The sequence below is a fragment of the Peromyscus maniculatus genome, chromosome 10, assembly GCF_049852395.1.
Source record: "Peromyscus maniculatus bairdii isolate BWxNUB_F1_BW_parent chromosome 10, HU_Pman_BW_mat_3.1, whole genome shotgun sequence".
NCBI lineage: Eukaryota > Metazoa > Chordata > Mammalia > Rodentia > Cricetidae > Peromyscus > Peromyscus maniculatus.
In genome coordinates, this window is record NC_134861.1 from 97,439,382 (window position 1) to 97,462,518 (window position 23,137).

At 40.8% G+C, this 23,137-nt stretch overlaps 2 pseudogenes across 2 annotated transcripts in view; both read left to right on the forward strand.

Annotated features, from left to right (window-relative positions):
• LOC121826366 (ATP-binding cassette sub-family G member 3-like) overlaps positions 1 to 23,137 on the forward strand; it is a 129,323-nt pseudogene that overhangs the window by 34,013 nt on the left and 72,173 nt on the right. The gene's annotated exons all lie outside the window — the stretch shown is intronic.
• Positions 1 to 23,137, forward strand: part of LOC121826351 (ATP-binding cassette sub-family G member 3-like) — a 62,300-nt pseudogene that overhangs the window by 21,734 nt on the left and 17,429 nt on the right. Inside the window, exons 5-10 of the transcript XR_013043074.1 lie at positions 307 to 459; positions 4,318 to 4,454; positions 7,613 to 7,764; positions 8,778 to 8,879; positions 9,661 to 9,911; positions 12,781 to 12,863. The product of XR_013043074.1 is annotated as an ATP-binding cassette sub-family G member 3-like (transcript). The remainder of the gene's footprint in view (positions 1 to 306; positions 460 to 4,317; positions 4,455 to 7,612; positions 7,765 to 8,777; positions 8,880 to 9,660; positions 9,912 to 12,780; positions 12,864 to 23,137) is intronic.

A 23,137-nucleotide genomic window follows, 5' to 3' on the forward strand; every position in this document is an offset into this window, starting at 1 on the left:
TGTGATTTAATTCTACAAAGGACTATTGTCCGATTTTTGCCATTCCTTCATCTTTCTCCACTGCATAGAAGATGACTTCTGCAAATCATTACAGGTAGCAGTCACCTAAATCCCTGTGCTCTATTTGGAAGGCATGAGGGGGTGAAAGTGACTGCATCAGGCTCTCTACTTGAAATCAGTAACGCTGAAGGCTTATTTTTCAGTAGAGTATTATATTTTTTGTTTTATATGAGGATTAGGTCACATTTGTTAGAATGCTTCTCTTAGTGATAACTATGTTCAGTTGAAATACTATTTAACCTTAAGAAAGACGTGGTGATGGACACAGTGACTGTGAGAGACAATATAGAGTTCTCAGCAGCTCTTCGACTCCCAATGACTGTAACGAGAGATGAAAGAAGAAGGCGAATTGATGAGGTCCTTGAACTTCTCCATCTGGATGAAGATTCAAGTGTTCAGGTAATGTGAAGAAACATCTTGAAAGACTTAGAGCCAAAAAAAAAAAATTTCCCTGTGTTGATAAATGACCATCTGTTATCAGTTTCCTCTCATGTGTGTGGTCCAGGTGGCTGCTCTCTGTATTAGTGAGTAAGTGACTGGTTACATGATGTACAGTGGAGACTGAGCTGGGAAGCCTTCTTACAAAGGTTAAACCTGGGAATGGAGTGTGATCCAGGAGGGAAAAGTGTTCCTCACATGGCCATTTCCAAGTTTCCTCACATGAGCTTCCTCTTCCTCAGCCTTAAACTCTTGACTCATGGAGAATCTGACAAGTGCTTTCTTCTGTTTATTGTCTCTTCCCCGAGGACTTGTCCCTTTGTTGTTTCAGAATGTTTTCTGGACTGACACATGGCGTGGGATTGAGGACTCTGGCTCTGTGTGTCACTCTGCATTTATTCCCTCCAGGGTTGTACTTGGTCTCTCTAGCATTTCCTTCTGACTTGTTCAGTGCTTGTTATTTTCTGTAGCCTTTCTGTGTTTTTATCTCATCTTGTCTTTGGTGGCTAGTGTTAACTGTCACCTTGACACAGTCTGGAGCCACCTGGAATCACGTAGAAGGGACTCTCAATGAGGAATTGTAGTTAGTTGGCTTGTGAGCATTTCTGTAGGTGACTGTCTTAAGATTAAGTTAATAGCTGTGGAAAGACTCAGCCCACTCAGGTAGCACCATTCTTTGAGTTTGGGTCCTGGGTGTCATGAGAACGGGGAAAGTGAGTTGAACACTGACAGGCCTGAATGCATTCATTCTCTCTGTGCTCTTGACTGGATGTAACCAGCCGCATCAGCTTCCTGCCTAGACTTCCCTGAATGGTTGACTGTACTTTGAAATTTTATGCTGAAATAAAACCTTTCACTCCTTGTTTACTTTTTGCAAGACATTTTATCTTAGTATCTAGACGAAAACATAGGATAGCCTTTTGCTCCTACTCCCTCCTTCCTTATCGTCTGTCAATATTTAGTACCAGCTCCTGTGTTAGGTTTTAATGATACAAACTTGAGCAAGAGCAACAAGGAGTGGACCTGGTGACTCCTATGAGGATTTGTGCAGAATCAGGAGGGGTAATAGATAAGTGATGAACTTCACAGCTAACTATGTCATAGCTAACTAGTTTCTTACTAACATAATTTAAAAGACTATTATATAATACTTCATTCCTAAATACTTAATTATTCTTAATCTTTAAAAATTAAATATACATGCTTATCTTAACAATTTTATTCTTAACTATCAAAATGAATAAAATCTTGAATCTCCTCAGCCCCATCAGGTCTACAAATATTCACCTTCCCCAAATGTTTTTTTTCAATTATTACATTGTTTACAGAACCTGATCAGGCATTTAATTTATTATATGCCTAGAGTTTTTCAACATTAGGGTTGTTTCCCTCTTCTTGTGTCCTCCAAACCGTCCTGTCTCTCACAGTGACATCGACTCATTGAGAAGATTATACATAGATATCTGCTGAGCAGACATTTGGTGGTATGGATGGAAATGTGCTCCCCAGAATATTATTCTCATGGATTAACTCCTGTGGTGGTTCCTCCTTAGATGCAGTGGGGAACAGGAAGGTCCTGGCTGTTGATTCCCAATATACTTCTCTACAGTCTTTTATGAGATGTTTGTCTTGTTGGGAAAATAATAAACAACTGATGTTTACCACACTTTATTTTTTCTTGAGTGATGGAATTTTGTTTGCTTTGGTTCTGTTTATTATGTGGTTTTATGTTTACAATAAAGTTTTCTCTTTTGTTCTGTTTTAGAACAATAATTAGTCATTGCCCTAAGTTGTTTACCTGTCTTTTAGGGACAACACAGGAAGATGCTTATTAACTACCTGAGGTCATGAAATGCAATAGATTGCAAGAACTTCAATATAATTTTTTAATGATAGCTTTCAAAAAAGATGTGTGTGCATTCATGTGTGTGTGTGTGCGTGCGCGCACGCACGTGTGTGTGTGTGTGTGTGTGTGTGTGTGTGTGTGTGTGTCTGCCTGAATGCCATAGTACACACATGGAGGTCATAGGACATCTTTGTCAAGGGTTCATTCTCGCTTCCCACCTTGATTTTAAGTCAGGGTCTGTCTTATTTCACTGATGCCTTAAAGCATGCCTGATTTTCCTGATGCTCATGATCCACCTCCCAGCTCACTGTAATTCCATCTTGATGGAATTACAAATGCATTGTACCACATATAGCTTTATATGTGAGTTCCAGGTATTGATCCCAGGCTTCTGGCTTGTGTGGCAAGTGCATTTTCCTGCTAAGACTTCTCTTCAGCCTTTCATAAGATTTTGATTCAAGAAATATAGAGGCAATATGTGGTTTCTGTAAAAGTTTGACAGTTATATAGCTAGCACAATAGTATGCTTGCTAATACCAGCCTTCTGGGCTTCTTAGTGTTTACAACAGCATACTCACTAAAGCTGTTTCTCACTGCAGCATTTTAAAACAACATTAGGTTGTATCTTCCTGCAGACTACTTAAATACTTTTCAACCATAAAAATAAGGACATCTACTGACCTAGAAACTCTATCCTTAACTATCAAAATGAATATTTCCTTTATATTCTCAGCCATGTCATGACCACACTCACCCACATTACCCAGACATCCTTTGTTGTATGTTGTCAGTAGGGCTTGATCATGGTTTTGGTTATCATGTTTGGGGAGAACTGTTCCCTATTTCTGTGTTCTCCTAAACCTTGGTATTCCCTCTTACCTTACACAATGATATTGACTGGTACAAAGACTATGCCAATTTAACCTGTAGACTATACCACCTTTTGGATTTCCCTACAAGGATGAGTCATAAATTTTGTGATGCTGTACAGTGGAAATAATGTCAGTTTGCAAAGTCTTTAGGAAATTAATAAGGTCCTAATAAATTAATGTGGAAATTTTGATAAAAAGCACCATATTTGTGTGTCTGCCTGTGTGTGTACCTGTGTATTATGTAATATGTATGTACTTGTGTGTGTGTGTGTTGTGTCGAGTGCCTGTGTTGCATGTGTATGTGTGTGTGTGTTAGGAGGGTGTTAAATGACTACTAAATTACTAGAGACACTTCATCTTGCCCTTGTTGTTAGAATCTTAGATAGTCTTTTAATAAAAAAACCCATAGCCAGATATCAGGGTAAAAGCTGAAAGATCAGAGAAGCAGAACAGCCAGCCCCTAGTTCTTACCTCTATGAAAGCCTCAGCCTAAAGAGAGTGAGTTCCTGTTTCCTCATTCCTTATATACCTTTCTCTGCCCTGCCATATTACTTCCTGGAATTAAAGGCATGTGTCACCACTACCTGGATCTGTTTCTCTCCTATACTGGATCAATCTCATATAGCACAGTGTGGCCTTGAACTAACAGAGATCCAGACAGATCTCTGCCTCCCAAGTGCTAGGATTAAATGTGTGCCACCATTGCCTGACCTCTATGTCAATTCTAGTGACTGGCTCTGTCCTCCGATCCTCAGGCAATTTTATTAGGGTACACAATGTATCACCACATTCCATATCCCATCTTGTTCCTTAGACAGAGATTCCACTGTGCCAGTCTTGGAATGTGATAACTCATTACCCTAGAACATGTGACTTGATAAAGAACAAACAGTAACTGTCATTAGCATGGGCTTCATATCAAGTCTGACCTGAGCCTCTTTCTACTCACTTGGAAAAGAAAAGCATCCTTCTTTTCCCAAGTGCCCATATTTTTGCTTCTCAAGATAATGATATAATCTTTTATTGCTGGAACAGGTTAGTTCACCAAATGACAATGACTGTGGTTGTTCTTGTTGATAATGATGGTCATTGCTGCTTCAGCCTAGATCTAAGGAGCTCAGGAAAAGGACCAGTATAGCAATGGAGCTGGTCGCTGAGCATCCCATTCTGTTCTTGGATGATCCCACCACTGGCTTAGACTTGAGCACTATGACTGACATCATCTCCGTTCTGAGAAGGTAAGTGCTAAAGGAGCCTTAAATTTTATTCACTCAATACCTGGTCACTAGTGTGTGTGTTTGGTGCAGGAGATTCAGAAGTAAGCGACAGAGCTTCTTCCTTGTTTATTAGAGGGGAACTTCAATTAACAAGGAAAACACATCAAGAACAATGAGACAAGAGCATAGGGAAAGATGGCTGTGGAGAAGGTGGAGCACTGCTTTAAATCAATGTCCCCATAACCATCAAGCAAGTGTCACGTGAGCTGAGTGTGAGATCTGAACAGAGTGCTGTATGGAGGGGAAAATGCATTTGTTCTGAGGCAAAGCAGGTTTGATGTGTCTGGAACATTAAATAGACTAAGTTGACTAGAACCCAGTAGCCTGAAGGGATGGAAAGTTGCTAGTGCACTGCTAAAGACTATAGAAGTTAAATTTGTCATAGTTCTGGATCCTGGAAGCCAGATATTAAGGTATCCACAGGCTGTGTGTGTGTGTGTGTGTGTGTGTGTGTGTGTGTGTGTGTGTGTGTGTGTGTGTGTGTATTTGTGTCTATGATTTGTATAGCATGCATATAGAGGTCAGAGGAGAACTTGAGGAACTTGGCTTTCTCCTTCCACCAAATGGGTTCTTGGAATTAAACTCTTTAGACTTGGCTTCAAGTGTCTTTACCCATTGATCCATCACGCTTCCCTGGCTTGAATCCTGATCATCTAATCATGCTGGTGGTTGCTGGGTTATATCATATGAAATTACAATTTTCCCTTGTGATTACTAACAGTCTGACAGGGAACAGTTGGCTGTCATAGCTTCATTGTGCTCCTTATCTCATCTCCACCAACCAGCTGTGCTGTGAATTGCTATCTTCTGTTCTTGTTTTAATCACTTCACCAGTTGACATGACACTGTGTGGAAAGGTTTCCCTCCTCAGTTCCTATGTTGTACAGTGGGCTGTAATATGTTAATCTTCATTATTCTAAGTATTAAACCAACCCCAGTTTGGCTAGTGGGAGCCCCTTCACTGTCAGGTTTTTATATTTTAATTCTATTTTAGGAATTTCATAAAATATAGTTCAATCTTATTCTGTCTTTTGATGAGGATTTATATATTTAAAATAAATATATTTAAATTGAATTATTTGACAAGAACTGTAGAGATGAATTAACAGTTAAGAGTCACTTGCTGCTCTTCCAGAGGACTCAGGTTAAATTCCCAGCATCCACATGGCAGCTCACAACCATCTGTAACTGCAATTTTAGAGAATCTATTGCAGGCTTCTCACCTCCACATGCACCAAGGACACATGATATACAGACAGACACTCTAGGAAAACACCCTGTACAAAAAATTTAAAGAAATTGTTGACAAGGATACTTATTTTTAAACTAAAAATTTCCTTTAACGTAAAAAAAAAAAAAACCCACCTGTTTCTCTAGGTGTGATCTGGTAGGTGTGACTCTGTAAATGTGATTGAGATGCTGCCCAGGATTCCAAACTAAATGCTGTGGGAGGAGATACTGAAGCCACAGATCCTAGACCTTACTTGAGGAAGGCTCTTGTCATGTCTACTCTGAGTCTGCAAGCTCTCTACTACCCTCCACCTGATGTCCCAGCTTATGACAGAGGGATTTTCCTGAGCCTAAGCTTCTCTTCCTACAACCTCTTTTAATATTTTAATTCATACCAGTCTAGCTATTTATCTTTCTCTGTGTTCTTTTTTATCTACCTCTCTCTTCCTCCATGTCTCTTCTTCTCCCTGCTTCCTTCCTTCTTCAAACACATTCAGACACACACAATCCTTGCTGTGTAGCCATGAGCTCTCATAGTTTCCTGGACAGATATTTTAGTTCACACTGTGTACAGCTGGTTCTTCTTCTTAGCTGGTGGTACTCTATTTTAGCAGCAGATGGATTGCAAGTCTACTTTGCTCATGAGGAATCCTTGTTCACTTCTGTCCCATCTGTATTGATATTACTATCTGGCCTGGCTGTCTTTGAGGCTGTCTATCTTTGGATAGAGTGACACCTCATAGTATATGCTTATGAGATGCTTTCCTTGAAGTTTCATGGTTTTTCATTTTCTCTGTAGCCCAGGCCAACATCACCTTGCCTCTGGCTTCTAAATGCTGGAATTCAAGGTGTGCACTCCAGTTCACAGCTTTCTCATTCTCTTTTTCCTTGTTTCCCTCCCCCCTCCTTCCCCTTCTCTCCTTTCCTTCCTTTCTCCCTCCCTCCATCCCTTCCTTCCTTCCTTCCTCGCTTCCTTTCATCCTCCCTCCCAACCCCTCTCTTTCCTTCATTCTTTCTGTTTGTCTTTTTGAAACAGGCTCTCATGTACCCAAGGGCCTTGAACTCCTGATCCTCCCTAGTGCTGGGATATTACAGATATGCCACCATACCCAGCTTTTATAGAAATTTTTCAAAGCAGTTTTAAACAGTGTTTTGGGTTATTGTTTCTTCTAACAGAAGATATGACTCCCTGAAATGGTAGTTCAGCTTCTTTTTTCATGTTATGGAATTAAACCAATGATCAAATCCCTGCTTTGTTACTAACTGACTCCTCGGCCTGTTGCTTGATCTTCTAAGCCTTAGCAACAGAAAAGGGGGGAATTATATTAAAAATGCCTTATGCCAATATTGTGAAAATTGAGATGAGGTTCTTGCTGAAGGGTTTAGCAGGGAGAACAAGTGGTTATAATGTGAATCACAGTTTTAGAACAATGAAAACCAATTCCTGAAGAGGCAGAAAGTGTAAATGATTGAAGGGAATTGTGCATACAACCCTAGTTGTAATCTTTGCTCTGTCATTGGTCTCAGGCTTGAGTGAACCTGCCCATCACCCTAGTTGTCTGTTCATGATATGGACTCCTTGCACTGACTCCCCAATATTCTGATTCAGTGTCTGAGAAGACTGTGCATGGATCTACATAATAACACTTGAGTAGACCGTAGACTACACTTTAGATGATGTCCTACACTTTAGAAGTCCTAGTCTTTTAAATAAAAGTTTGGAGCTTGGTTTCTCTATCAGGTGCATAATATGAGTGAAATGAAGTGTTTTAAAGGAAAATTCAAGTTGAAATGGGAACAAAGAGTGTAACTTCAAGAATAAAATATTTTTTTGAGAATTTCCAGGTTCCACTGTACAGTGACTTATGATTTTCTCTCTTTGATCTTAGGATGTCTATGAGGGGACGGACAGTCATCTTCTCCATTAACCAGGCTCAGTACTCCATCTTCAGATCTTTTGATAGCCTCACCTTAGTGGCCTCAGGAAAAGTCATGTATCACGGCCCTGCACAAGAGGCGTTGGAGTACTTCACATCTGCAGGTATGGCTGGCTTTTGCTGTGAGATCTCCTTCATTCAGGGGATCTGGCAAGAGAACAGGGCTTCCCAGGAGTACTGCTTGACCTTCCTGCAGACTTACTGTGAATGGGATTCTCCATTTTAAATACCTTTGGTTAATTTGGTGACAGGATTCTGTTAGCTGTGCAGCACGGTCTTGTTGTTCAGATCCTATTTCTTTCTGCTGTCCTGTGTCACGCCTGGGTTACAGTATTTTTCCTGAGCCTCTTGTCCTGCTTCCCAGTTGTGGTAACTCTCTTAATTAACATACTGGCCTCAGGCCCAGTTATCTGTCACTGGAACAGCTTTGGAAAGCCCAGCATCATCCTGTACTTGCTCAGGTAGCAGATGGTGGTTTTCAGTTTTCCCCTAGTGTGATCTGACTCTGAGGAGCTGTGGAGACATCACTTAACTTAGTAGTAATGTTGCATTTCAGGTTTAGGCAGTGCTTGGTGGCTGTAGTGACTCAAATCTCTGGCTTCCGTGGACTCATGTTTTTGGTCTGCCTGAGTTTTTCAGAGTCAGATTGGATGATGAAGTATTTTGTAATGGTTCATGTTGTCAGTTTCATTTTAGCAAAATATAAAAATACTTATAGATGATCTCTTTCCAAATATAGGATTAAATACTTACTTTTCATCACTACTTGTTTTTTTATTAATCTTTGTCATTTACAAATGTGTAAACATTGTGAGTCTTTGGAGTCCAATAAAAATATAGGCCAAATTTAAATAATTGTTTCATAGGAAGTGTTCATATATGTATAACATACACATAAACATACATGTATGTTCATAAATGTCTATACACACACACACACATATATATGACTGGAAAACAGATATATTGCTGAAATATTATGAGGGTATATATAATAGGAATGGATAAATTAATGGGGGAGGGGCAAGAAGAGGAAGAAGTTTTAGATTCTGTCTCCCCTCCCCATCCCACTCTCTGAAAGAGGGTCCTCAGGTTTGTGTTCTTGCCCTCTTTGTAGGTTACAAATATGATTCCCACAACAACCCTGCAGACTTCTTCCTGGACATCATTAATGGAGGTTTATCGGCTATATTAGACACAGAGAAAGATGGACATGAAGGTATGTGAGTCTTCTAGAGTCAGATTTTTTTTTGCCTAACTGATTTCATCAAAACACAACAGTGTGGTTCATTAGAATATAGCTTTTTATGTTAATTCAGTGTCCTAATATTATCAAATAGACTTTGCTGTCTGTTAGTGATTGGTGTTTTTATTTAATTTATAAAGACCATCTATATGATATTGTCAGTTGCAAAGGAGATTTTTGTTAGAAAGTAAATGTACTTATTGTTTGTCTTATTATTCTTGTTATTATTAGATGTGGTTTGCTTATATAGCCAGACTGGCCTTCAATGTGTACAAAGTGTGGATATTACAGGGTACATTGGTTAGTTTTATGTCAATCTGACACAAGCTAAAGTCCTGAGAGGAAGGAACCTCTGTTAAGGAAATGCTTCCAGAATATTGGACTGTAGGCAGGCCTGTAGGACATTTTCTTAATAGTGATTGAGTGGGGAGGGACCAGCCCATTGTGTTGGGCCACCCCTGGGCTGGTAGTCCTGGGTTCTATAAGAAAGCAGGCAGAGCAAGCCACAGGGAGCACTACTTAACTAGGTGTTAAGGAGCATGCCTGCCATCACAGCACCTGAGACAGACACAGGAGGACCTGGAGAAGTTTAAGGTCACCCTTGGCTTCATAGCAACTTTGAGGTCAGTGTAGGGTACATGAGACTGTCTTAAAGAAAAACTGATATATAATTTGTGTTATTTATGAAAAGTATCTCAGAAAAATCACTTAAATTATTGTCTTTTTCTTGTCTTTCTCCATTTTTATCCCAAAGCCTACAAATATAAAGAGCTTTCTGAGAGACGGCACCAAGTCACAGAAAAATTAGCCAACATGTATGTCCAGTCCTCCTTATACAGAGAAATGAGAACTGAACTGGATCCACTCTTGGGGGAGCAGAAGACAGAGAGGAGCTCAGCCTTGGAGGAGATCACATATGTCACCCCCTTCTGGCATCAACTCAGGTGGATTATCTGTCGTTCATTCAAAAGTTTCCAGGATTTTGCACGGATCACTAAAATTCGGGTAATCTGATGAATTATTTTAGTTGCATTGTGAAAAACTAAAGTGGGAACAATTTGTTTCTGAGTCAGTCTACTTCAGGTCACATTTATCTTCTACTCCCTTCCATGTATTTGTCATCTCCACTCAGCATATGGAAATATTCAATAAATTAAGTAGAACATGATAAACTTTTTACTTACAGAAAACATTTTTAGTGTATTTATTTATTTATTTATTTATTTATTGGAACCATAATGACTAGTCCAAGTAAGAAATTTAATTCAGGGAAGGAAAAAAGAAATTCAGCACACCTGGGAGTTCCTCACACCTGTCTAATTCACCAGTGCATCGAACAAGCTTATGTCCAGGAATGAGTAAGGGAGTCAAGGGCGTCTGTCCTGCTGTAACTTTTCATGTGGGTGGATCGATGGTAACTGAATAAACAGATACAATTGTAGCATGTCAGATGAAAGAAGGAACTTTGGAGAAAGTTTGAGTAGGAGGGTGGAGGTGACTGGGGAGAGAAAGGGGGCTGATCTGTAGTTGAAATCATGAGATGAGGAAACAGGGCCATTGATCCTTCTGAGGGAGCCTGTGCATGCACTGCCTGAGAGATGAGCCCATTGCAGAGTGCTGTTCCTTATTGGAGTCCAGTGTGAAAGCAGAAGCCAAAGAGTACAGTTCACACACAGATAGTGACTGGACTGAACAGTGCTCTTCCCTGTCAGCTGACTGGGAACTGGGAGGAAGTGAGGTTCCACTTTTCTTTAAACTGGCTGTGTAACAAGGATCATCATGCCTTAAGGTTTTCTGTTATTTTAACATAAATGTCACACAGAAATGTGGTTCTTCCAGCCCACTGGGCCATCACTTATTCATTTATATTAATTTCATGATGTTGAGGATTCTGCTGTGCTAGTGTTTGATCCTGGGGTCTCAGCCATGAGAGGACAATCACTCTACCACGGACCTGCATCCCTATCCCTGTGAACCAGAACTTATAGTCAGTTCTGCTGTTAGTGTGTTGTTATTTTATTCTCAGGAATTTATTTTCTGTTGAACACTGAAAGTTCCTGTTGCTGGCTGTAATGAAACCACTTACTTCCTAACATGTGTGCTGCCCTTTTCATATTTCAATGTTGCTTCCTCCCCTGCATGTATGTGAATATTTTTACCATTTGAGTTATATTATCACTTGCCCCAAACACTTTTGTCATTTACTTGGGCATTTATGTCATAAAAGAGGCATTTTTATATGTTCGTTTTGGAAAAAAAATCCAATATGATTGAAAAAAGTGAGTTATATTCATCAAATTGGGTTACTCATTTGTTGTTCAACAGTGATGCAATATCATTAGGTATGAAGTGTGTGTGTGTGTGTGTGTGTGTGTGTGTGTGTGTGTGTGTGTGTGTGTGTGTTAGCCATGCTAAGAACTGAGGACTAATTTTTAAAATTTATTTTTTTTTATGTATGGGTGTTTTGCCTGCATGTATATATTCATCATGTGCATGCCCATGGAGGCAGAAGAATGCATCAGATCCTCTGGAACTGGAGTTACAGAAGGTTGTTAGGAACCACTTGGGTGCTGGGAACTGAAATGTAGGTTTTCTGCAAGAGCATAAGTGCTCTTCACTGCTGAGCCTTATCTCCAAGCTCTGGGATTTTGGTTTCTAATTTATCAAGTTACATGGAAGAATGCTTTCCCTTAGATCATAATATTCTACCTTTAAGACATTATCAGAGCAATAATAGACTTTTTCAAATAAGTTACAACATCATGTAGCTTCACACCTTTGCTAAGTGAAGCACCTTTTAAAGCCATTTTTGTCCCCAAACCAAAGCAGTGCAGGTCCTTGTGACTGTCTACACGGACTGAGTGGATGGAGGTAGATGAGGATCTGGAGGAGTTGCAGCTTAGATGATACTTGAGCACAGGCCGCTCTGGCTGTGGTTTATGGAGCAGCACTGACAGAGATGAGGGGCAATGGGGCATCAGGTGACCCAGAGGACGCTGTCTGAACACTGTGGTGACAGCAATAGTGCTCGTTCCCACACAGGCACAGACTTCCAGAGGAGACACAGTGAGGACCAGCTCACCCCTTCTTAGCACACAAAATCCCACTGCCAGGAACTGGGTTGTGAGTCATCTTCAGTTTTGTTATTTGGTTTGCAGTTGAGGGGATCAGGGCTAGGTCTAGTGTCTGTTGTGCAGGACTCTGCCACTGAGCTGTCCCCTGGCCTGGGGTGAACTTGTTTCTAACTAGAGTAAAGAAAGCCTCAGTTCTTTAAACCCCTTGAAGTAGAAACTGCACATGCTCGCTGCACCAGAGTTGAGAGCTCAGTTTAGGTGAACACTTTCGTCTCTTACTTTGGTTTGTCCCCTAACCTCCCCAGGTGCCTGCATTCTCTCCACCCTGTGTCATCCATGTTTCAGAACCTGAACTGAGCCCTTCACTGGCTGTTCCTGGTGGAGCACTGGGAGAAGTCTTAGCTTTTCCAGGGTCTGTGCTGTGAGAGCCTCAGATTGCAGAGACCTTAATTTTCAGTTTAACACACAAGCCAAGTCAGTGAGCTCTAGATCCAGTGAGGGACCTGCCTTGTAAAAGAAAGTGGAGGGCCATCAAGGAAAACCTGGCATTAACCTTTGACCTCCACATGCAGACACATTTATGTTCACCAACATGCACATGAGTACACATTCACATAAACATGAGTGCACATATTAACGTGTGTTTCATATTCTTCCGGGGACTCTGGCCAAAATATAGCATTTATCTCACTGATTTGAGATTTGATTAGGGAACCATATATCTTAAATAATGGACAATGTGTAGAATACTACTTAATCCTAATGGAAATTTTTTTCTTTTCCTCCTTTTCTTTTGGAAGTTAATTGTCACAACCATACTGGCCATGGTTGTGGGCATCATTTTCCATTTCCTACAAAATGATTGTACTGCAGTCCAGATCAGGTAAGCAAATTTGGAGCCTGATTTTTGAGAAAATGCTGTTAATTGGTCCAAGCTTATATAAATCATTAAGAACTGGAATTTAGCCATGTAGTGGTGGCACATACCTTAATCCCAGCACTTGGGAGGCAGAGGCAGGCGAATCTTTGTGAGTTTGAGGTCAGCCTGGGCTACAGAGTAAGTTCCAGGAAAGGTACCAAAGCTACACAGAGAAACTTGGTCTTGAAAAAAAAAAAAAAAAAGAAAAGAACTGGAATTTGTGACAAGAACCGAATAAATATTGTGTCATGTGATGGAGTGTTGGTACATTGAAGGGTGAGTGGAAGAACTCACTTTTTCACATGTGTTTGTGTGCAGATAACATGAAATTATATACACTACACATTTCATATTTTACCAGTTTTAGCATATGGAGTAGCTTCATGTTATGCGGCCATCACCACTCTCTAAATGTAGAGCATTTTTTCATCTTCCTGAATGGAATCCTGTAGCTCTGAAAGAAGACTTCCCATGTTACCCACTCCCAATTCCTGACATCAACCATCCTACTTTCTGTCATTGAATATGACTAATATGGGAACCCTGAATTGGAGTCACACAATTATCTGTGTTTTGTTGTTGTTTGGGTTTTGTTCTTGTTTGTTTTGGCTGGCTTTTTTCCACTGGTCTAATGTCCTCAGGTTCATCAAAGTGTGGCATGTGTGTGGATGTCTTGGGCTCTGTAAGGCAGAATAATAGTCCATTGTGTGTGTGTGCTGTGTTGCTTCCCATTCATCTGTGGCTGGAAATGTGGTTTGCTCTCACCTTTGAGTGCTATGAACCATGCTGTTGAATGTGCAAGTATTATCTGTTTGAGCTCTGGACTTTTGCTGTTTAGGGCAGAAATCCAGAGTTGCCAAATTATAGGTCATTGGGTTAATTGTTTGAGGAACTGCTGTCCTGTCTCCAAGTCCACTGTACTATTTTATATCTCACCAGCACAACCCAAGGGCTCCAGAATGTCCACATCACTCAAACTTATGTTCTTTCTTGTTTTGAATAAGATATCTAAGAAAAAAATCACAATTCATTGGATAGTTTATGAAGTGACTTCAATTTCTCATTTTAAATTGGAATGTGCTTTTCACTCCAAAGTTATTTATTTATTTACTTAGTGTATGTATGTGTGGGGCATGTGTAACCTATAGCATGCATGTGGAGGTCTGAGGACAGTTTACAAGAGCTGATCCCTCCACCACATGGGTTTCAGGATTGTACTCAAGGTCATTAAGCTTGGTGCCAGTCATCTTAACTGCTGAACCATCTCTTTTTTTCTTTTCCTTTTTTTAATTTTTATTTTACAATACAATTCAGTTCTACATATCAGCCATGGATTCCCTTGTTCTCCCCCCTCCTGCCCCTCTCACCTTCCCCCCAGCCCACCCCCCATTCCCACCTCCTCCAGGGCAAAGCCTCCCTCAAGGACTGAGATCAACCTGGTAGACTCAGTCCAGGCAGGTCCAATCTCCTCCTCCCAGGCTGAGCCAAGCAACCCTGCATAAGCCCCAGGTTTCAGAGAGCCAACTCATGCAATGAGCACAGGACCCGGTCCCACTGCCTGGATGCCTCCCAAACAGATCAAGCCAATCAACTGTCTCACCCATTCAGAGGGCCCGATCCAGTTGGGGACCCCTCAGCCATTGGTTCATAGTTCATGTGTTTCCATTCATTTGGCTATTTGTCCCTGTACTTTATCCAAATTGGTTTCAACAATTCTCGCTCATATAAATCCTCCTCTTTCTCCCTAATTTGACTCCCGGAGCTCCACCTGGGTCCTAGCCGTGGATCTCTGCATCCAGATCCCTCAGTCCTTGGATGGGGTTTCTAGCAAGCCAATTAGGGTGTTTGGCCATCCCATCACCCATCACCAGGTCAGTTCGGGCTGTCTCTCAACCAATGCCAGCAGTCTTTTGTGGGGGTATCTTTGTGGATTTCTGTGGGCCTCTCTAGCACTTTGCTTCTTCCTATTCTCATGTGGTCTTCACTTACCATGGTCTCCTATTCCTTGTTCTCCCTCTCTGTTCTTGATCCAGCTGGGATCTCCTGCTCCCCCAAGCTCTCTTTCCCTTGACCCTCACCCTTCATTACTCCCACTCATGTCCAGGCTGTTCATGTAGATCTCATCCATTTTTCCATCATTGTGCGATCCCCATGTCTTTCTTGGTGTCCTGTTTTCCAGGTAGCCTCACTGGTGATGTGAGTAGCAGTCCAATCATCCTTGTTCCACATCTAGTATCCTCCTATGAGTGAGTACATACCAGGTTTGTCTTTCTGAGTCTGGGTTACCTCACTCAGGATGATTTTTTCTAGATCCATCCATTTGCCTGCAAACCTCATGATGTCATTGTTTTTCTCTGCTGAGTAGTATTCCATTGTGTATATGTACCACATTTTATTTATCCATTCTTCAGTTGAAGGGCATCTAGGTTGTTTCCAGGTTTTGGCTATTACAAACAATGCTGATACAAACATAGCTGAGCAAGTGCTCTTGTGGTATGATTGAGCATTTCTTGGGTATATGCCCAAGAGTGGTATAGCTGGATCTTGGGGGAGATTGATTCCCAATTTTCTAAGAAAGTGCCATATTGATTTCCAAAGTGGTTGTACAAGCTTGCATTCCCACCAGCAGTGAAGGAGAGTTCCCCTAGCTCCACATCCTCTCCAGCATAAGCTGTCTTCAGTGTTTTTGGTCTTAGCCATTCTGACAGGCATAAGGTGGTATCTCAGAGTTGTTTTGATCTGCATTTCCCTGATGATTAGGGATGTTGAGCAATTCCTTAAATGTCTTTCAGCCATTTGAGTTTCCTCTGTTGAGAATTCTCTGTTTAGTTCTATAGCCCATTTCTTAATTGGACTGTTGGTCGTTTTGATGTCTAATTTCTTGAGTTCCTTATATATTCTGGATATCAGTCCTCTGTCAGATGTGGGGTTGATGAAGATCTTTTCCCATTCTGTAGGCTGTCGCTTTGCCTTGTTGACTGTATCCTTTGCTCTACAAAAGCTTCTCAGTTTCAAGAGGTCCCATTGATTGATTGTTTTTCTCAGTGCCTGTGCTACTGGTGTTATATTTAGGAAGTGATCTCCTATGCCAATGCGTTCAAGACTACTTCCTACTTTCTCTTCTAGCAGGTTCAGAGTAGCTGGATTTATGTTGAGGTCCTTGATCCACTTGGACTTAAGTTTTGTGCACGGTGACAGATATGGATCTATTTGCAGCCTTCTACATGTTGATATCCAGTTATGCCAGCACCATTTGTTGAAGATGCTTTCTTTTTTCCATTGTACACTTTTGGCTTCTTTGTCAGAAATTATATGTTCATAGGTGTGTGGATTAATGTCAGGGTCTTCAATTCAATTCCATTGGTCCACATTTCGGTTTTTAATGCCAATACCAAGCTGTGTTTATTACTGTAGCTCTATAGTAGAGCTTGAAGTCAGGGGTCGTGATGCCTCCAGAGGTTGTTTAATTGTACAGGATTCTTTTGGCTCTCCTGGGTTTTTTGCTTTTCCATATGAAGTTGAGTATTATTCTTTCCAGGTCTGTGAAGAATTGTGTTGGTATTTTGATGGGGATTGCATTGAATCTGTAGATTGCTTTTGGTAAGATTGCCATTTTTACTATGTTAACCCTGCCTATCCATGAGCATGGGAGATCTTTCCATTTTCTGACATCTTCAATTTCTTTTTTCAGGGACTTAAAGTTCTTGTCATATAGGTCCTTCACTTGCTTGGTTAGTGTTACCCCAAGGTATTTTATGTCATCTGTGGCTATTGTAAAGGGTGATGTATCTCTGATTTCCTTCTCAGCTTTTTTGTCAATTATATATAGGAGGGCTACTGATTTTTTTGAGTTGATCTTGTATCCTGCTATCTTGCTGAAGGTGTTTATAAGCTGTATCAGTTTCTTGGTGGAATCTTTGGGGTCACTCAAGTATACTATCATGTAATCTGCAAATAGGGAAAGCTTGACTTCTTCCTTTCCAATTTGAATCCCCTTAATCTCCTTATGTTGTCTTATTGCTCTGGCTAGAACTTCAAGTACTATATTGAATAAATATGGGGAGAATGGACAGCCTTGCCTCATTCCTGATTTTAGTGGAATGGCTTTGAGTTTCTCTCCATTTAATTTGATGTTGGCTGTTGGCTTGTTGTAAATTGCCTTTATTATGTTTAGGTATGTTCCCTGTATTCCTGATCGCTCCAAGACCTTTATCATGAAGCGGTGTTGGATTTTGTCAAATGCCTTTTCTGCATCTAGTGAGATGATCATGTGGTCTTTTTCTTTGAGTTTGTTTATATGGTGTAATACATTGACAGACTTTCATATGTTGAACCACCCTTGCATCCCTGGGATGAAGCATACTTGATCATGGTGGATAATTGTTTTGATGTGTTCTTGGAGTCTGTTTGCCAGTATTTTATTGAGTATTTTTGCATCAATGTTCATTTGATTGGAAAATCTTTTCCCAGCCTTTTATTCTTAGGTAGTATCTATCTTTGAATTTGAGATGTGTTTCTTGTATGTAGCAGAAAGATGGGTCCTGCTTTCGTATCCATTCTGTAAGCCTATGTCTTTTTTATAGGTGAATTAAGTCCATTGATATTAAGGGATATTAATGACCAGTGATTGTTCATTCCTGTTATTTTTTGTTGGTAGTATGTGTACTCCTCTTTTTTGAAGTTTACTGCTGTGGCTTTATCTATTGCCTGTGTTTTTGAGGGTGTATCTGACTTCTTTAGGTTGGAATTTTCCTTCTATTGCTTTTGGTTATACTTGTATCTGAAGTTCCCGATCATTTATTCAGATTTTCTATTTCCAGCATTCCCTCTGTTTGTGTCTTTTTCATTTTTTCTATTTCCCTTTTCAGGTCTTGGACTGTTTCCTTCATTTCTTTCATTGCTTTTTCATTATTTTCTTTCAGTGCTTTATTGTTTTCTTCAAGGCTTTATTGTTTTCTTCTACTTTACTTGTCCTTTCCTCTAGTTTTTTTATAGTGTTCTTCCCCCCTTTTTTGTCTTTTCCTCTATACAAGCCTCTACCTTCTTCATAATGTTATTCATAAGGCTGTTTTCTTCTGCTTCTCCCAATTTTTGATGTTCAGGTCTAGATGTTGGAGGAGGGCTAGGTTCTGGTGATGCTGTATTGCTCTTCATTTTGTTGTATGTACTTCTGTCATGACATCTGCCCATCTCCTTCTGGTTCATTCTTGGTCTTATCAGCGCACTTGGTTCAGACAGAGCTGACAGATTCAGGAAGTCTCTCTCTCTAGTGGATGAGAGAGATGGGAGCTCTCTTGTCCAAATGGGAACTCCGGGGCAGGATGGGAGCTCGTGTCTAGATGGGAAGTCCAGGGCAGGATAGGAGCTCTTGTCCAGACAGGAAGTCCTAGGCAGGATTTGCACTCTTGTCCAGAAGGGAAGTCTGGGGCAGGATGGGAGCTCTCTGGTCCAGAAGGGAAGTCTGGGGCAGGATGGGAGCTGGGGGCCGGTCTCTAAGTCTCAGGAAGTGGCTGGGGTCTTGGGCAGATGGGTGTGGGGGCAGGGCGTGGAGATTGCTGGGTTTGCTGGGGGTCTTGGAGAAGGGGAGCCTTCCTGGAAGGGCTAGAAGTGAACCTGTTCAGTGGACAGAACCTGGGGCCAAGTTGGGCAGGTTTCCCTGGAGTGGCTGGTGCTCAGGGATGGGGTCTAGGCTGAGCCCAGACACTTACCTCTGGTCCAGAAGGGAAGTCCCTGAACCATCTCTTAATTTTTCATGGCCCTTAATTTTTCGTTGCTATTGAGTTATAATTATTTTTGTTTCTGATAAGTGATTCCCCTGCAAGATACATGCAACACATGTATTTCCTTTTTATTCTGTTTATAATTACTTGGTGCATAAATGTTTTTAGTTTACCTATTCATGTTTGTTGCTTGGGTTCCAATTTCCTTGAATATATTTGGTTTGTTTGAATGTGAATGTGGGGTAATAGGATGGGACTCAGTTTTTCCTGACTTGTCTTATAGATGTCACTTTTGTGGTCCTTGTCTAATTTGAGCTATAATGTGGCTTTTAAGATATCCTTTCATTTTAAATCCTTTTAATGGTTATAGCATGTTCCAAACATAGTTTCTCATCAGGATCACAATTTTCAGAATTTTTATTGTAATTTATGTGTGACATACCAGTGTTTGCTCAAATGGGCCTCCTGCTTGACACCCACAGCCTCAAGGTATCTTAATGGCCAGAGGGGCTTGACTATTAAGGAAACATGACTAACAACTTCAAGTAGGAGAGAGAGAGAGAGAGAGAGAGAGAGAGAGAGAGAGAGAGAGAGAGAGAGAGAGAGAGAGAGAGAGATAGGAGAGAGAGAGGTTATATGTCTAGTTACGTGTGGGGTGTACTCATGTTTATGTGAATGTGTACTCACGTGCATGTTGGTGAACATAAATGTGTCTGCATGTGGAGGTCAGAGGTTGATGCTAGGTTTTCCTGATGACCCTCCACTTTCTTTTACAAGGCAGGTCCCTCACTGGATCTAGAGCTCATTGACTTGGCTAGGATGACTGGCCGATGAGTTTCAAGTGTCCAACTCTGTATCCTTCATCACTGGAGTTACAGATGAGAAGTAATGCGTCTGGGTACTTTTACATGTGTTCTAGGAATTTGAACTCAGGTCCTCATGGCTGCATGCCAGACACTTTGCTGAATGGGCCATCTTCACAGCCCCACAAATCTGTTTTGATGTGTGGAAAACCCCCATTAATTTTGAAGAAAAGAATAAACATAAAAATCAGTTATTATATGAATTGCCTTCTGTGTGGATCAGAAGTTAGACTGCAGTGAGGTGACTGGTCCATCTGTTTCCATCTGTCCTCTTTTCACCTTCCTGATGGCCAAGGTCTGAATGCTTTCCAAATCTGCTTGTTTGTGCCCTGTGTAGACGGCACATCTTAACCCAGCAGAGCACAGACAAGACAAGCAGTGTAGACACTGTTACAGGAAGCTTTCAGACATAAATTCTAAAAAACCTGATGTGTAAATGTTCTTGGAAGGTGCAGACACAAAGAAGAGCTTTCTTGGCTGTTTCTTTATATTCCTTTTAGAAATTGTGAAGTGCCCTTAATTTTTATTTTTCACTTCTTCTGCTACTAATATTGTATAAGAAGTTGTACTGTGTGACAATGGCCTTTGTGTGTAATTTATTTCAGCTGTCCTGATTAGTGGTTGATTCTTTTGGTTAGTGTGCTGGCTAGTCTTTGTCAACTTGGCACAAGCCAGAATCATGTGGGAAGAAAGAACCTCAATTAAGGAAATTCATCTACCAGGTTGGTTTGTGGGCAAGTCTGTGGGACATTTTCTTGATGAATGATGGATGTGGGAGGGGCCACCCTGCTGGGGGCAGTGCCACCTCTGGGCAGATACTGAGTTGTATAAGGAGGTAGGCTGAGGGATTCATGAGGAGCAAGCCAGTAGGGAATACTCATCTGTGGCCCCAGCTTCCATCTTTGCCTCCAGGATCCTGCCTTTAATTCCTATCTGACTTTCCTTGGGGATGGACTGTGACCTGGGATATGTAAATGAGATAAATCCCATTCTCCACAAATTGCTTTTGGTCATGGTGTTTATCACAGCAAAAGAAAGCTAAGTAGGATAGTTATAGAGATCACCTGTCAAGTTTCAGGAGGTCTCGCCTGATCACACCTGATCCATATTAACCCTAAAGGAATCCACAACCTCTCATCTTAGATCTCTCCTCCCAGTTTTCTCCTTTTATATCTTCTCTCTGCCTGCCAGCCCTGCCTATCCTCTCTCCTGCCTTGTTATTAGCCAGTTCTTTATTAGACCATCAGGTGCTTTACACAGGCACAGTAACACAGCTTCATGGAGTTCATGCATTATGAACAAATGCAACAGAAACAAAAGTACCACACCTTAAAATATTCTACTACAAAGTCTTTTGTTCATTGGTATACTATGCACAGTAACAAAGTTAAGGAATTTAAGTATCTACCAACACATAAATGGTAAAGGAAATGGACTTGGAATGCTGCTTATCTTTAAAATGGGAATGTATAACAATATGCATAGGATTGTAGATTTTCAGAACATCATGCAAAGTAAAATAATCCAACCCAGAAAAACAAACATTTTTCACTTACATGCAGATTATAAAGCAATTGACCTCCAGGCAGCATAGTGTACACTTTGCCAGGGCAGTGGGGAGTGAGGAGACACATATGGGCTAAGAGTGTAAAATCTGTTAAATAGAAGAAGTAAGAATTTTCTCCTTTGAGACAGATTGTACAGCACATTCAATCCAGTAAATATTAATACACATCTCAAAGTTTCTGAGAATATATTTCTAATGAGTTACCATAAAAATGATGTATATTTGTAGTGATGGATATCTGTAAATTGAAGCTTCTCTTTGTCCTGCCTTATCTGATTATACCCAACAGTCGCTTCCCAAATTACCACTCAGATGTGTATATTAATTATAAATGCTTGGCTGATGGCCGAGGCTTATTACTGACTAGCTCTTACATTTAAATTAACCCATTTCTATTAGACTATGTATTGCCACATGGCCCATGGCTTAACAGGCCCTTTGCATCTTGCTTCTTGGGCAGCTCTCGGTGTCTGCCCCAATTCCACCCTTCTTCATCTCCCTCTTCAGTTTGATTGTACCACCTAACTCACTATTGGCCAAACAGGTTTATCAACCAATGAGAGCAACACATATTCACAGCATATAGAAAGACATCCCACAGCTGACATTACCTAATTTAGTTTGATATATTTATTTCACAAAGTTGTTCCTGAATCATATTAATTTTATACCTTAAATGTGTAGCTATAGGTTGTCAATCTACAATTATAATATTTAAAAAGTCAGATGAGAAAGTAGATGTGGTATATATGGTTAACTATAGCCAGGCCCATAAGTTTCCCTTTCTAAGTTCTTGGCTTTGTTGATAAAAATATATGAAAGTAAGCACGATGGGACTTGAGGACAACTTATTGAAGACAGACAGAGGAGAATGCCCTGTGCACCAGGGAATGTGTGTGTGGGGAAATGGAAAAGGGGAAAGAGAGAAAGTTGTGCATTTAGTAGAGTAAAGTTAAATAGATGAGCCTTGAAGCAAGATTGGCTTATTAGGAGAGAAGGAGAAACCCTGGTCCTCTGCTCTGTGTTTGGTCATGTGGTGCTCAGGTCTTCTGCTGTATGTTTGGACCTTTGAAGTAGGGCTACAGTTGTGACCTGACAGGCCCAGAACTTGCCAATAGCCCAGGTTGGCCTCAGTCTGGAGCAGTCCTCATGCCTCTGTCTCCCAAGTCCACGAGTTTGGAGGTCTTTCTTCCTGCCCTTCTCAGATTCTTACCCATTCTTAGGTTGTCTTTTTTCCCCTTTCTTCTTCTTTAAGAAGAAGAAAGTGGCCTTTGGTAGATTATAAAATGGATTTTTTTTTAATGTAGGAGGAACTAGTCTCCAACAAGGTCCCCCTCATCTGATCTGGATATCCAACTACCACTGTGTACCTAAATAAAGGGAGTCACTGACCTCTGACTGTCAGTTGAGGTGTTATGTGGCAGCCCGTTAGGACCCAATCATGCATCTGTCTAGAGGAACCTGACATGTGTGTCCAGGAAACAGATAACTGCAGAGGCCTTTTGTTCCCCTCCTCCTGCTTACCATTCCCTATCACACAAGCATAAATTATTTTTTCATAAATAGGCATGACTGAATTTATTTTTTGAGCTCTTTGGAAACCATGCAGGAAGTTGTTGGCCTATTTTATGGATAACCATCAAGGCTTTAAAGATGTCTCTACAGTCCATATGCAGTAAGCTGTTGTTGAGTAGAGATTCCATCCACTGTTCCATGCTTTCATTCTTACTCTTCTGTAAATCAACACAGCCAACTGAATATGAAAACTCCTTGGAGTTTTATTAATCTTTATGTTTCTCTCCTTATACATTAGGAATGATGCTTACCAACTTTGTTAGTTAAATTGAAGTGATGGCTAGGGCTGCCATGACTACATATCACAGGCTCAGTAAATTTAAAAGTAAATGTGTCTCCACACTGCAGTGGGAGAGCCTGAGGTGAGGATTCTCTCCCAGCCTCTTCCTGTCTGGCCACCTTCTCTGAGCCCTCTCATGGCAGACACTGCATTGCTGTTTCTTCCCATGATGAGGACACAGATGACATTATGGGGCTCCACTCTTGTGAGTTCATCTAAAACCAATTAACTTT